Here is a 14,391-nt window from a genome sequence, read left to right as displayed (position 1 = left end):
AACTCCACTTTAAGACAATAGAACCCTGCCTTGTTGCAACTGCAGCTATGGCGGTTGCAGCTCAATGTAAAATCCCTATTGGAATAGAAAACTGCCCCCCCTCGGGATCAAAAACAGGTGTGAAGGAGGTGGCAGTGTTGCTTACTGAATGCCTTTAAACCAAATCTGAAAAAGCAATATATCGCAGAAAGCTTTCCAGAAGGTAAAGCAGTAAAGCCTATTGCCCATGTGAATGAGCCTTAACTTTCAGCACCTTGGGAAGCACATCAAATAAACCAAAACTCCATATTTATTTGAATATTCATCTAAAAAAAAAAAATATATATATATATATATATATTAAAAAAAAAAAAATATATATATATATATATATATATATATATATATATATATATATATATATATTTCAGCATATTTATTAACAAACCTAAAATAATTTCTGTTTTGTGGGGAATAAACTTGCAATGTTTATGTTCCAAACACCATTGCGTCTTCATGGTACCATAATAATATTTATAGAGTATTGCACCTCAAGCAGCAGGTACATGTGAAATATCAATGAGACTATTCTGAACCTTCCAAGTCATTGCTGGACAGACCTTTACTGAACTTTCTGGGATTTAATTAGACTGAAGCCTGCTTCCTCTCCACACATTCTACAGGAAAGGGATCCCCCTTCCTTTGCTAAATGGCCTGTTTTGCACTTATTTTATTTCCATACAGAATATGTAAATGATAGAAAGTCATCTCGGCAGCCATGGCGGTACAGACTGGCCATGAGCGGTATAAGCTGATTGTATCACTGCCCTCCCCATTGCCTTGCTTCCTGTTTTTACATTGTGACTCTCCTATATTGCTTAAGATGCTAACTTCATTTTCATTGCAAAAGCTTCATCCGAGAAGCTTATAAACAATTTAACAAAAGAACCGTTATAATGCTAACATCACTCAGGCCGTTATCTTCCTTCTCTATCAGATTGCACCACATTTACCAATCTATTCTGAGTGAAATTTAATCATTCTGTTTCATTATTTGAGGTTTTAAATATTTTACATTTTTTAAATTTTGTTTTCTTGAGCACCACCAGCAAAAAACCTGCATCCAACGTTGAAGTACATTCAAAAACTGTAATCTCTTGCCATCCATGTAATGCAATGTGCAACCGCGTTAAAGTGGTTGAAAATCTCCGATATGAAATATAAACAAGCCATATCCCTCTATAATGTATGCAAGTCTCAATTAGGAGCAAAGTGTCATTTCTGTCTGCTGCTTCAATCTTCTCTTATCAGCATGACACTAAGAGAAAAATGGTGACAGGGGAGGGATCTCAAGCACACAGCCTGCAACTGACCTGCTCAGCTCTATTGCTGTGTGCTGTGTGTGTGTGTGTGTGGGGGGGTGTCCCTTCCCTACAATCAGCAATCTTCTCTCTGAGCACACTGCAGTGTGCAATTTAAGCTCTCCACCCTCTGTTTTATAAAAGCTCAGACAAGCTTTATAAATTCTGCACTTTGAATGGATATAGAGAAGAGAAGACTGGTGGTAAACTGGTACAATTTATGTAGGAGGATTTGTTTCATCTCTGTGTATCACCTGAGGCCAGTCACTTCACTGGATTTATGTAAAGGTTTACAACTACTTTAGCTCCTACACTCCACGTATAAGCATCCAAATTACAAATCCCCAAAATTTCTGTGCTGAGAGCGCTTTCACTGCACGCTCCCAGCACAGTGACAGTGCTGTCATAGATCGCTCCTGATCATGTGACCACTGTGACAGCCAATCACAGTGGTCACATGATTGAGTAGTCCATCCTGCCTCCCAGGTGTAAGGACTCAGTTAAAGGGATGCAGGACTGGGAGGGAAGTCATTATCCTCCCTAGCGGTATTCCTGAGTGTGGCTTGGGGTCAATATAGTGTACCAAAAGTGGTAACCCCGAGCCACACTTGGGATTACCCCAGAATCAAACTCACCTTCCCCTGCCATCCCCCGCCGTCCTCCAGCCATCCTCCCGCTATCCTCCCTCTGTGTGCTCGGCAGATGCCGGCACCTGTCTCCTGGTTCCCTTCCCTGCAAGCGTTGCGACGCAGGGGGGTGGAACCAGCGGCAAATTCAAAAATGTAAATACACTGAATGACATGATACAAAGTGGTGATCCTAGTAGATTACACTTCATCGTGCCATTTCACCACAGGATTGCACCTGGTGACTTTTCCAGAGCCCTGCCTGTGCTTTTCCAGTTCTTTGTGCCTGAAAAATTGAGAACGACGTGGCGTCCAAAAAGCGTTCTTTTTGCGCAAAAGCGCTTTTAGACGAACTGGAAAACAGCGACAGCGAAACGGGGTTACTCGTGGGAAAATCGTCATCAGGTACGGAAAGTGACGACAGGGACGATTCTGATTTCTATTTCTGGCACATAGCTTGTGGAATTTGGGAAGTATATCAAATGATTCTTCACAATTTCCAACGGAGCTATGTGCCAGAAAGAGACACCAGAATCGTCGCTGTCATCACTTTCCGTACCTGATGACAAATTTTCCCACGAGTCGCTATTGCTCAGTTCTTCAAGTAACTCTGTTTCGCTGTCGCTATTTTCCAGTTCCTCTAAAATCGCTTTTGCGCAAAAAGAACGCTTTTTGGACGCCATGATCGTTCTCTATTTTCCAGGCACAAAGAACTGGAAAAGCACAGGCAGGGCACTGGAAAAGCAATCAGGTGATATCCTGTGGTGAAATGGCTTGATACAGTGTAATCTGTTAGGATCACAACTTTGTATCATATCATTTGGTTTATTTACATTTTTTATATTGCCGCCGGTTCCACCCCCCTGCATCGCAACGCTCGCAGGGAAGGGAACCAGAAGACAGGTGCCGGCATCGGCCGAGCACACAGCAGGCAGACAGCGGGAGGATGGCGGGGGATCGCAGGGGAAGGTGAGTTTTAAAATATAAAACAACATATTTCCATGCAAACCAATGTACCACTTTTAGCACAGAAATTCTGACATAATCAGACCGCCAGGGAGGTTAAAGCCTAGCTAGAGGCAAAACTTTATTTTTTTATTTTTTTTCCATGTGGGGAAGGGATAGAACCTCTCTCTGTTTTTTTAAATACATTTTTATTGAACATTTTAGGTATACACAGAAACAGCATAGTATAAGAGAATAGCAATATTGTCTAAATTATCTCAAAGGGAACAGTCACAGAGTTGCCCCCCACAAAACCAGAAGCAACTGTAATTGACCATCATTTAACTATTGGGAGCATTCCTACACCTAAGGGACCAGTGTGTACAGTTGAAGTGGTCATTAAGCAGGTGAAAAATGAGGAGGGTGAGAGGTTGCATCATGGACTGTTCATCCTCACTAAGGGTCCCTAGGCACGGCTTTTCCAACCAGGTCCGCCCATCAGTTTCTCAGGCTGACCTGATCAGACAATCCATGCCCCCCTATGATCCAGCGGATGTCAGCGGTGACATGTTCGCTGACACCTGCTGCTATCTGATCCAATCCGATCCTGTCCGTGAAATTCAGACTGATGGAAACCCTATTTTCCATCCGTCTGAAGGATTGGGTCAGATAGGATCGGATGAAAACGGACATAGAGGAGAGTGGCGATCTGGCAGGTCAATCTCAGCACAGAGAGGGGAGACGGACCTATCATCTGCCTGCTCAGCGGATCAATCCCGCTGAGCATAACGGAGCAACGGCGGAAAGCCCTTGTGAAAGGACCCATTGACAGTAATAGAAAGTAACAAAATCTGGATACAAAAACAGAGAAAAGTGGCTTCGCCAAGGGTTTAGGAAAGCATGTAACACACCATTTACTTCACTTTTCTATTCACTTTCAGTTTGGGACAGACAGAGAGCTAGAAAGACTCTAAACACACTCCTTTAGCACCTATCTTGGGCAATTCAGATTTTTAATCTGGCCGCAACAACAACAACCCTTCCACTGGTGGCAAAATGGCCTAATATGTTTTGAGGATTTCTGAACAGGAATGGGAATCCAAAGTTACATCCATAGACTACAAAGAATAAAAACTCCCACCATCGGAGATCTTTCATTACAATCAGATATCTTCTTATATATTAGAGCTGCACGATTCTGGCAAAAATGAGAACCACAATTTTTTTTGCTTAGAATGAAGATCACAATTCTCTCACGATTCTTTCTCGATTCTCTCACAAATTATTAATTTCATTATATTATTTACTATTATTATAATAAATATATATAGATAATTTCATAATCTATCATTATTTTTTATTTTGTATTAATCGTTTGAAATAAAGCTGTGACTAGGATTACCCCCCCCCTCCTCCTCTGTCATGGATTACCCTCTCATGATAATAATGGGTTAAATAAAAACAGCTCACATTTGAAAAGCATGGCATGAATGTACACTTCACGAAAAGGGATGAAGGGTGCAGTGTCCCCGGGGCCTCTGTCTGAAGAAGAAACACGTTTCCGCTCATCCACCGCATCACGTTGTCTCTTAGTTGACGTCAGTTCCTGTATCAGCACCATTTGCTGCTGCCCAATTGCTTCCATATACCCCCTGTAACAGCACCCCCACCCCTCTGAGCGCGCCCCGCCATATATTCCCACATATACGTAAACATAAATGTACCCTTGGTGCTCCACCACCCCAGTCCACTGTTATAGAAATACCCAATATTTCCACATGTGGAGGACACGTGGCACTTCTCCAGCTTCCCCACAATGAAGTGCTCTGTGCCTGGACAGCCATCAGCCAAGGGGTTTGTCACCTATTTATAATTACATAATTCAATTTATTTCCCAATATGTCCCTTTTACTCCCTTACCCAGGCTGTCAAATCAACAACCTCACCAGTCTGACTTGAAATGATGTCCATATTTTGGTTTCTCTTGGGAGATTTTGGATAGTTAGGAACAGAACAGTTAAAAAAAATCATGAGTTTGTCACATTAATTTATAGAAAAAATACACATTGCAAACACAGGAACTAGCAAGAACTAGTAAGATTTTTACTCTTGTGCATTCACAACATGTGATTGAGGCACAGTTACTGACAATGTTAATGTTGTGTCATCGGACACGTGAAATCCATTTCTCCACTTTCATTGAGTCTTAAGTAAAAAGGAGAATCCTATTTCGATTCTTATTCAGGGATCCGGTCCCATACCCCCAAAGGGTATGGAAAGGTTTGGCTAGGAGCCCCTAGACCAGCAACTACACAACGCAAGTAGTGAGCAAGTAAAGCTGGTGTACAGGTTCATTTGTACTATTGAGCTTCTTACCGCAATGTCATTTAACACCCAATACATGCACTAGCCATTGTGGAGCAACCATTACTTATGGATGTCACCCCAACACACTAAGGTAATGCACTTCAGCACACACATGTTGCAGTGCACCAGGCTTCTTGTGTTGTGGTGCACTGCATCAGAGAAAATACTGCATGATTTTGTTTTTACCAGCTATTCTAGTCTATTGGCATCCCATTTAAAGCAGAACTATAGGCAAAACTTTTTATTTTTTTTATTTTGGATAAAGTAAGGAAGGCCTATAACCCCTGTCAGATTTTTTTTCACCATCTGTGTCCCATTGCGGAGATTTCTCTTCACTTACTGTCCTATAGCCAAATAGGAAGTGAAGGAAAATCCCTGCAAATTAAGAGAATACCTTGGGGACTCCCAGATCACCAGAAATAGTGTCCCCATTGATGTGTAGCATAAGAAATGCTACTGTGTATGCGCCAATACAACGCACAAAAATGGCAAAGTGGGAATAGGCCAGAAGGGTCAACAAAGTAGAAAATGACTCAGGATTTTAGGGCAGATCATGGCAGTGAGGGAGGACAGAGACATTAAAGTTGTTCACACTGCCTTCTATAAAGCTCATGCAAGGCAAAGTACAGCTTCATGGTACATGGTCGCCATACCCAATTACAAATAGTTATTGGCTAGTTCAAGTAACAGTTTTGTAACATTTACTTACAATTGTATAACATTTTCATGAACAATCTGGACGACTTTTTTAAAATAAATAAAACAATGGCTTTTGTAATCTAGAATTGTGTGTCCCTTTTATCGGCATTTAAATCAATCTCTACCCACAGGGGTGAGCGTACCTAGGCACCAAAGCCTAGGGGACTGCGCCTAAATATATTAGGACTTTATTGAATAAAGTTATTGATGTATGTGTGTTTTTGTCACTTATACGGAGAGGTAGGGTGAAAAATGTCCCCAATGAACCTCCAAATTTATACGTCATGAAATGCATATAAGGCAGAGGCAATCAACAATATAGTCATTTCAGTGAGAACTGCTCACATATGAATTTGGAGGTTCATTGGGGAAATTGTTCACCCTACCTCTCCCTATGAGTGACAAAGACACACATACAACAATCACTTTATAGAATTTTTTTTATATTTATGTGGAATTGTTAGTAGGAATAACTTCCAACCCATAGTCACGTCCTGTCCATGCCGTTCCATAGAACAACCAACTGACTCATTTGTTGACTCGTTTTGCCTCCAGGTGCTGATGACATAAACAACAGTGTGCTCAGGAAAGTTACATAACTGACAATGTTTTAGATGTTTTACAGGTTTTGCTACCTTTTTACACACATAGTACTGAGTACTATTACTAACTCACATAATTATTCATGAAGTGTATTTTTTATTTCATTTTGGTCTACAGTCATTCAATATTGGAACTTACACAGCATTTATAACCGTTCCCCTTTACTCCACATGACAGTGGCATTTAGCCACCCAGGGCTGAGAACTGCATCCTGGGAGGAAAGTTTGCATGCACCCCCATATCCACAAGCACACAAGCAGCATTTATTTCTAAGGAGGGTTGGTGGTCTTTTAGGAGAACCTTACTTTAGCCTTAATGGGCAAAGTGACATCATTTTTAGGTCACACACAGACCCTTGATGAAGCAATATGCAATCAATACATTTTTAGCTTAAAGCAGAACTCCAGGTATATGTAGAAGAAAAAAGAAGAAACTGTTCATGAAATAAAAATGTAACAAAAGCAGATTTTGCTGCATTACTTGCCTTTAATTGGGTACTGTCCCCCACAGAAGATCCACTCCTCCAGCCGATGGTGCACCTCTTCCAGACTGAATGACAGTAATTGTCATTTAACTCACCAGAAGAAGGGGACAACTACAGCCACCATCAGGGTAGGAGAGCAAAGACCTGTGATGTTACTACACTACTAAGAGGTACAAATACAATTTTACGCCAATAAAAGTCAGGGGGAAAATCCAAAAAGGAACCAATGAGTTTCAGGGGTTTCAAGAGCGCCCCCTTCATCAGGGCTTGATTGACAACAATGTAAATAAACAAGAATTGAACTGGACATTTTTCCAGTGTTATTTCAAGCACAGGCCTTGTCAGTAGCTTGTTTGGCACTAGAAAAATAGCATTAACCCCTGAAATGTGTTGGACACTATTAACTACTATCTGGACCTCTTAGCAGTGGTGTGGTGATTAAATTTCCATTTTTAAAACTAAAGACACCTCAGAGATCCTCTGGCATGTAGAAGCTACCTGCCTGGGAACAAGATCATTTACAGCAACATCAATACTTTAAGAAAAGCAGAACCAGTGAAATTACCCTACGGGGCAAGTGCTATTTTTCCACTTTGCTCAGCTGTGATGCCACTAGACTGATCAGAATTGAAGACCCTTTTTTATTTAATCACTTAAGCCCCGGAAGATTTTACCCCCTTCCTGACCAGGGGGTATTTTGCGATTCGGCACTGCGTGACTTTAACGGACAATTGCGCAGCCGTGCAACGCTGTACCTAAACGAATTTGACGTCCTTTTTTTCCCACAAACAGAGCTTTCTTTTGGTGGCATTTGATCACCTGTGCAATTTTTTGATCATGCGCTATAAACAAAAAAAAAGCGACAATTTTGTAAAAATAACAATATTTTTCACATTTTTTTTATATGAAATTCCCCCCCAAAAAAATGTAAAAATCTAAATTTTTTAACATTTTCGGCCAATTTGTTTTATGCTACATATGTTTGGTAAAAAAAAAATCGCAAAAAGCGATCACACGCGCGGGGGAGTCCGTGACCGCGCGGGAGCGGGAGCACGCCTCCGGTGGCACGCGCTCGCTCCCCAGAGCCTCACAGGCTAGTGACGTACCCATACGTCACTTTGCCTGTGAGGGGCTGACCACCGCAGTATATGTACTTGCGGCGGTCGGCAAGTGGTTAAAGTGAAAGTGGTTGTAAAGTTTTAACTTTTTTTCCCCTAATGTATTTCCTGCATTAAGGAAAAAAAAACCTTCTCAGAAATAGTATCACCCCCTCAACCCCCCTTAGGCTCCATGTACACGGGACGGGACGTTGTAAATGGCCGTTTAGGAGCAGTTGGGCATTTTTTTCAGAAGCCCCTGAACCCATCTACATGTTATCTTATCTGTCCATGTACACAGGGTCGTTTACAGTCATTTGCAGGCAGTTGAGTTCAGGGACGTTTTTTGGAACGCAATTATTTGCGTTCGAACGTGTGTTTCCCGGCGTTTCAAACGCAGAAACTCGGCCGAACGTGACCAAACGTGACCGAACGTGATGAACTACGTTCAGCCACATTACAAGTTTTTTTTCTTCCATTCAAAATCAATGGTTCCCTATGGGAGCCTATTGATTTGAATGGAAGTCGCACCGCAAGTCGGATCAGGATGATCCGACTCGCGGCGCGACTTGCGCTGTGAGAATCTTGAGGGGGAATTCCACACCAAAAATGGGAAAAAAACTGTGTGGGGGGTCCCCCCCAGGTTCCAAACCAGGCCCTTTGGGTCTGGTATGGAATTTGAGGGTAGCCCAACGCCGAAAAAACGAAGTGGGGTCCCCCCCAAAATACATACCAGACCCTTATCCGAGCACGCAGCCCGGTAGGGCAGGAAAGGGGAGGGGACGAGCGAGCGGCCCCACCCCCCCTGGACCATACCAGGCCACATGACCTCAACATGGGGGGTGTTGGTGCTTTGGGGCAGGGGGAGCTCTGCACCCACCACCTCAAAGCACCTTGCCCCCATGTTGATGGGGACAAGGGCCTCATCCCCACAACCCTGGCCGTGGTTGTGGGGGTCTGCGGGCAGGGGGCTCATCGGAATCTGGAAGCCCCCTTTAACAAGGGGGCCCCCCAGATCCCGCACCCCCTCCCTATGTGAATGGGTATGGGGTACACTGTACCCCTACCCATTCACCTTATAAAAGGAGACATTTTGGAAAGTTTATTAAAAATCTTCATCCGGACTTCTCCGCTCTGGTCTTCTCCCTCTCCGCTCTTCTTGTCTTCTGCTCTTTTGCTGTCCGCTCTTCTGCTCTTTTGCCCTCGGCTCTTCTTCTTCCTCCGGTCCTCCTCCGACACTGTCCCTGGTGATTATGCCGGTCTCCAGTCTCTGTAGATTGTTATATAGCCATTAGGGGCGAGGCCCCGCCCCTTCATGACACAGATGACGTCACAGATGACAGCGTCGGAGGAGGACCGGAGGAAGAAGAAGAGCCGAGGGCAAAAGAGCAGAAGATTGGACAGCAGAAGAGCGGACAGCAAAAGAGCAGAAGACAAGAAGAGCGGAGAGGGAGAAGACCAGAGCGGAGAAGTCCGGATGAAGATTTTATTAAGATTTTTAATAAACTTTCCAAAACGTCTCCTGTCGTTATTTACATACATTGCCTTTTATGGGTTGAATGGGTAGGGGTACACATGGGGGCAAGGTGCTTTGAGGTGGTGGGTGCAGAGCTCCCCCTGCCCCAAAGCAACAACACCCCCCCATGTTGAGGGCATGTGGCCTGGTATGGTCCACGGGGTTGGGGCCGCTCGCTCGTCCCCTCCCCTTTCCTGCCCTACCGGGCTGCGTGCTCGGATGGATTTTGGGGGACACACACGCCATTTTTTCGGTGTGGGGCTACCCTCAAATTCCATACCAGACCCGAAGGGCCTGGTTTGGAACCTGGGGGGGACCCCCACACAGTTTTTTTCCCCATTTTTGGCGTGGAGTTCCCCCTCAAGATTCTCACAGCGCAGCGTTCCCATAGGGAACCATTGATTTTAAATGGAAGAAAAAAAAACGTATAACGTGGCTGAACGTACTTCATCACGTTCGGTCGCGTTCAGTCCCGTTTTTGCGTTTAAAACGTCTGGAAACACACGTTCGAACGCAAATAATTGCGTTCCAAAAAACATCCCTGAACTCAACTGCCTGCAAATGACTGTAAATGACCCTGTGTACATGGACACATACGATAACATGCAGGTGGGTTCAGTGGCTTCTGAAAAAAACGCCCAACTGCTCCTAAAAGGCCATTTACAACGTCCCGTGTACATGGAGCCTTATACTTACCTCAGTCAATCCAGTGCTGTGCCCATCTGCAGCAGCTCTGTTCTCATTCCCTGCACTCACAGGGCTCCTGCTGCTGTCAATAAAATCCTGTGAGCAGAGATTGAGGGTGGGGCCGAGCCACATTGTGTGTGTCTATAGATGCACGCAGCCCAGCTCAGAATGGATTCCGTACATGGCCCCTATAGCAAGTGGCTTGCTATGGGAGCACATAAAGAAGAGGAGGAACCACAAGTGCCAGCGGGGACCCCAGAAGAGGAAGTTCAGGGCTGCTCTGTGCAATACAATTGCACAGAACAGGTAAGTATAACGTTTATCATTTTAGTAAAAAAAAAAAAAACAAATTAAGGGTTTACAACCACTTTAAGTGCGAGGGGTATTAACCTTTAAACTGAAGTTCTGCATGTAAAACATGCAGGCAGCCCCTTCACAAATCTGTTAAAAGCAGGAGCCAAGTCAGTGGATGAAAATCACATTGTTGTTCCTGAATTCTATCTTTTATTCAGTGCCGGTTCACACTATAGCGTGTGCGGCGATCGCATTTAATATCAGAGCGCACTGCTCCTTCATTACATGCGATCGGCTGTGCGGTGCGAATTCAGCCATACACTTTGTATGGCTAAATTTGCACTGCACCCACACAAAAGTCGAACATGACCCTTTTTTTCAGCCCCATCCGGATCGGATCGCATAGTGGTTCACACTTGTGCGATCCGATTCTGTGCGAACTGTCAGATCGCACTGCGATATGCGATCAAACTGGGGGTGTCGTTAACATTTAATTGACACCCTCTGCTTATCGCATATGGCAGTGTGAACTGCCAGATGTGCGTTTGCGATGCGGGAACAGGCTGCGAATTCGCAGCCTTCCCGCATCGCACAAGTGTGACCCGGCACTTAATCTTTTGTTTGTCAATTTACAAAGTCATTGGCTGATTTCCTTTCCTTTAAATGCATTTAGAACTAGATATCCTCTTCTTTATACTGAGGTGACCTTGGAGCTCCTATTCATCTTCAGGAGGCCTCACCTCCCGTCTGGTCTCCTTGCTGTCCTACTTGTTAGATTGCTCACTGAACTATAAGACCCAGACCCACCAAGATACAAGAAAACATCTGGAGATATGTAGTGTCCCTATAGTGATCATAATAGTGAATTATTATTACAGATGAATCAACTGGATTAGGAAGACTGAGATCTCAGTATAAGTGATTTGTGGAGCATATGTAACACCCCCCTACTCCATAGGGGCAGTTAGGGACCCCAGAGGTCAGGTAGGCTGACATTTCACCCTAGGGTAAAGCGGGATTGTGAACAGATGGGCTCCGATCACCTTATAGTCAAGATTTAGAGCTAATTCGTCACCCTAGACTTAGTGGGAGAGAGATAGGGCTCAGGACCACCAGAAAACATGGCAAACTCTAGGAAAATCATACTCACTGCCTTCACAGGTAAAACGTTCTCTAGCCCAGACCGACATTCTGTGATTGTCGACCATTCAACTGTTGAACTCTACAGTTGAATGTAGAGCAGGTGCAGCACAGGACTTCCTAGGTGAGACACCTGGACTTCCTGTGTAGCATTTTTTTTCCCTAAAATTCCAGGAAGAGATCATCACAGCCCTTCTGTATCCAGAAGGTGCTGTGGCCCAAATTCACAATCCAGATGCAGTGAGCCGGCTGCATGAGAGGCATTTTCCAGATGTCCTTCCTGGTAACCCTAGCCAAAGAACACCCCAAAGAAGATGCCGTGTCTGTAGAAAATGCAGGTATAGGCGTGACACCTGCTATTTTTGTCCCTCCTGTCCTGGCCAACCTGGTCTTTGCGTTGTGACTGATTCCGTCGCTACCACACACTAGTGGAGTATTAGTATAGGGTACAGCACGGCACAGTCTAGGGCACACTTTCACACAGGGTCTCGAAAGATGTTAGATGGCTTTCACGTTTTGAGAGACCCTAGCCTGGAACAGTTTTTTTATAGTTACAAAAAAAGTGTAAAAAAAGTAGCTAAAAAATAAAAAAATTACAAAAATTAAATAAAAAATAAAAAAGCCAAAAATAGTTGTCGTTTTTTTGAGTTATATTTTTTTTTTATTCTACTTTTCTACTTTTACTCTACTTTATAATATACTGTTATACTGTAATGTTTTATTGTTACTGTTTTTAATTTTTAACCATAGTTTTCATTGCAGATACCAACATTCTACTGTTTTACTGCACTGTATACTATTATATTGTAATGTTTGACTGTTACTGTATTTTATTGTTAACCATTGTTTGCTTAGCAGGTACGCCCATCAGCTGCAGCACTGATTCGTTTATTCTGACAGCAACAGCGTTTGCTCTCAGCATATACATAAATCAATGATTGCAGTGCTGTAGGAGGTGTTTTTACCACCACAGTTAAAAAAAAAAGAGCATATATAGCAAAGCATAGGGGATGGAGTGGACACAGAGGGCAGATCTCCCCTATGCTTCGCCATATATTTTTTAACACTTTTCTTGGCAAATATTTCTTCATCCAGATCGATCTATGCGAATGGAGGAATCTGTTATGTTCTATTTTTTCACTCAGCCCAAAGAACATTGCACGTATGTCCATCATTAGAAGTTAGATAGTGGAAGATATAATGGTGGGCATACCACACACTTTCTGGTATCGTTTTTTTACAGCCAGTGGTTGGCTTTCATGGAAAAGCAGTCCTAGCAGATAATTAGCCGCTAGACTGCTAGTGGCTAAACCTTTCACGGCTTTATTGGGCTCTCCTGTCCCACCCGGTAACCTGAGATTGCAGCCGGTGGTTCCGTCAGCTGACCATAGAGCTGATTGAAGACCAGAATGGCTCCAATCATCTCTATGACCTAAGATACTGGAAGCTGCGAGCATTTCATGACTTTGGTTTCGCCAGATGTGAACAGCGCCATTGGGAAGTTGGGAAAGCATCTTATTACACCAATCTTGATGTGGTCAGATGCTTTAAGGGCAGAGGAGAGATCTAGAGTCTAATAGACTCCAATTTTTTTGAAAAAAAGTGTACCGGTCACTACTTATTGCTATCATAGGGGATATTAAAATTTCCTGTGATAACAATAAAAATGTGAAAAAAAAAATGAAAGGGAAGGTGTCAAAATAAGATAGAAAAAGCAAAATAAATAATAATGAAAAAAAAAAAAAAATTCAAGCACCCCTGTCCCCTCGTTTTTGCGAGCAAAGGCAAACGCAACCATCAGTCTGGTGTCATGTGTAAACAGCAATTGCAGCATGCATGTGAGGTATTGCCACGTACGTCAGATCGAAGGCAGTGATTCTTGCAGTAGACCTCCTCTGTAAATCTAAAGTGGTTACCTGTAAAGGCTTTTAAAGGGCGTGCCAAATTTAAAGCATGTCATGTTTGGTATCTTTGTACTCGGCATAAGATCATCTTTTATACAGTAGTTTACCAAACAATTGGGCAGTATATAGTGTATTTGTGCATTAAATTTAAAAAAAATGTTTTCCCCAAAAAATTGCGTTTGGAAAATCTCTGCAAATATCGTATGACAAAAATAAAAATTGCAACACTGACCATTTTGTTCTGTAGGGCCTCTGCTTTTTAAAAAATATATAATGTTTGGGGGTTCAAAGTAATTTTCTAGTAAAAAAAATAATTTTTTCATGTAAACAAAAAGTGTCAGAAAAGGCTTGGTCTTCAAGTGGTTAGAAGAGTGGGTGATGTGTGGCATAAGCTTTTAATTTTGGGCATAAAATCCAAGGACAGTTCAAACACCACCCAAATGACCCCTTTTTGGAAAGTAGACACCCCAAGCTATTTGCTGAGAGGCATGTTGAGTCCATGGAATATTTTATATTTTTCCACAAGTTTTGGAAAAATAAAAATTATTTTTTTTTTTTAGACAAAGTTGTCAATAAATGATATATTGCTCACATATACCATGGGTATATGTGGAATGACACCCCAAAATACATTCTGCTGATTCCCCTGAGTACAGGGATATGACATTTGTGAGACATTTTGGGAGCCT

The sequence above is a fragment of the Pelophylax lessonae genome, assembly GCF_965119305.1.
Source record: "Pelophylax lessonae genome assembly, chromosome: 8".
In the NCBI taxonomy this organism is placed as follows: domain Eukaryota; kingdom Metazoa; phylum Chordata; class Amphibia; order Anura; family Ranidae; genus Pelophylax; species Pelophylax lessonae.
Note: the sequence above shows the minus strand (reverse complement) of the source record.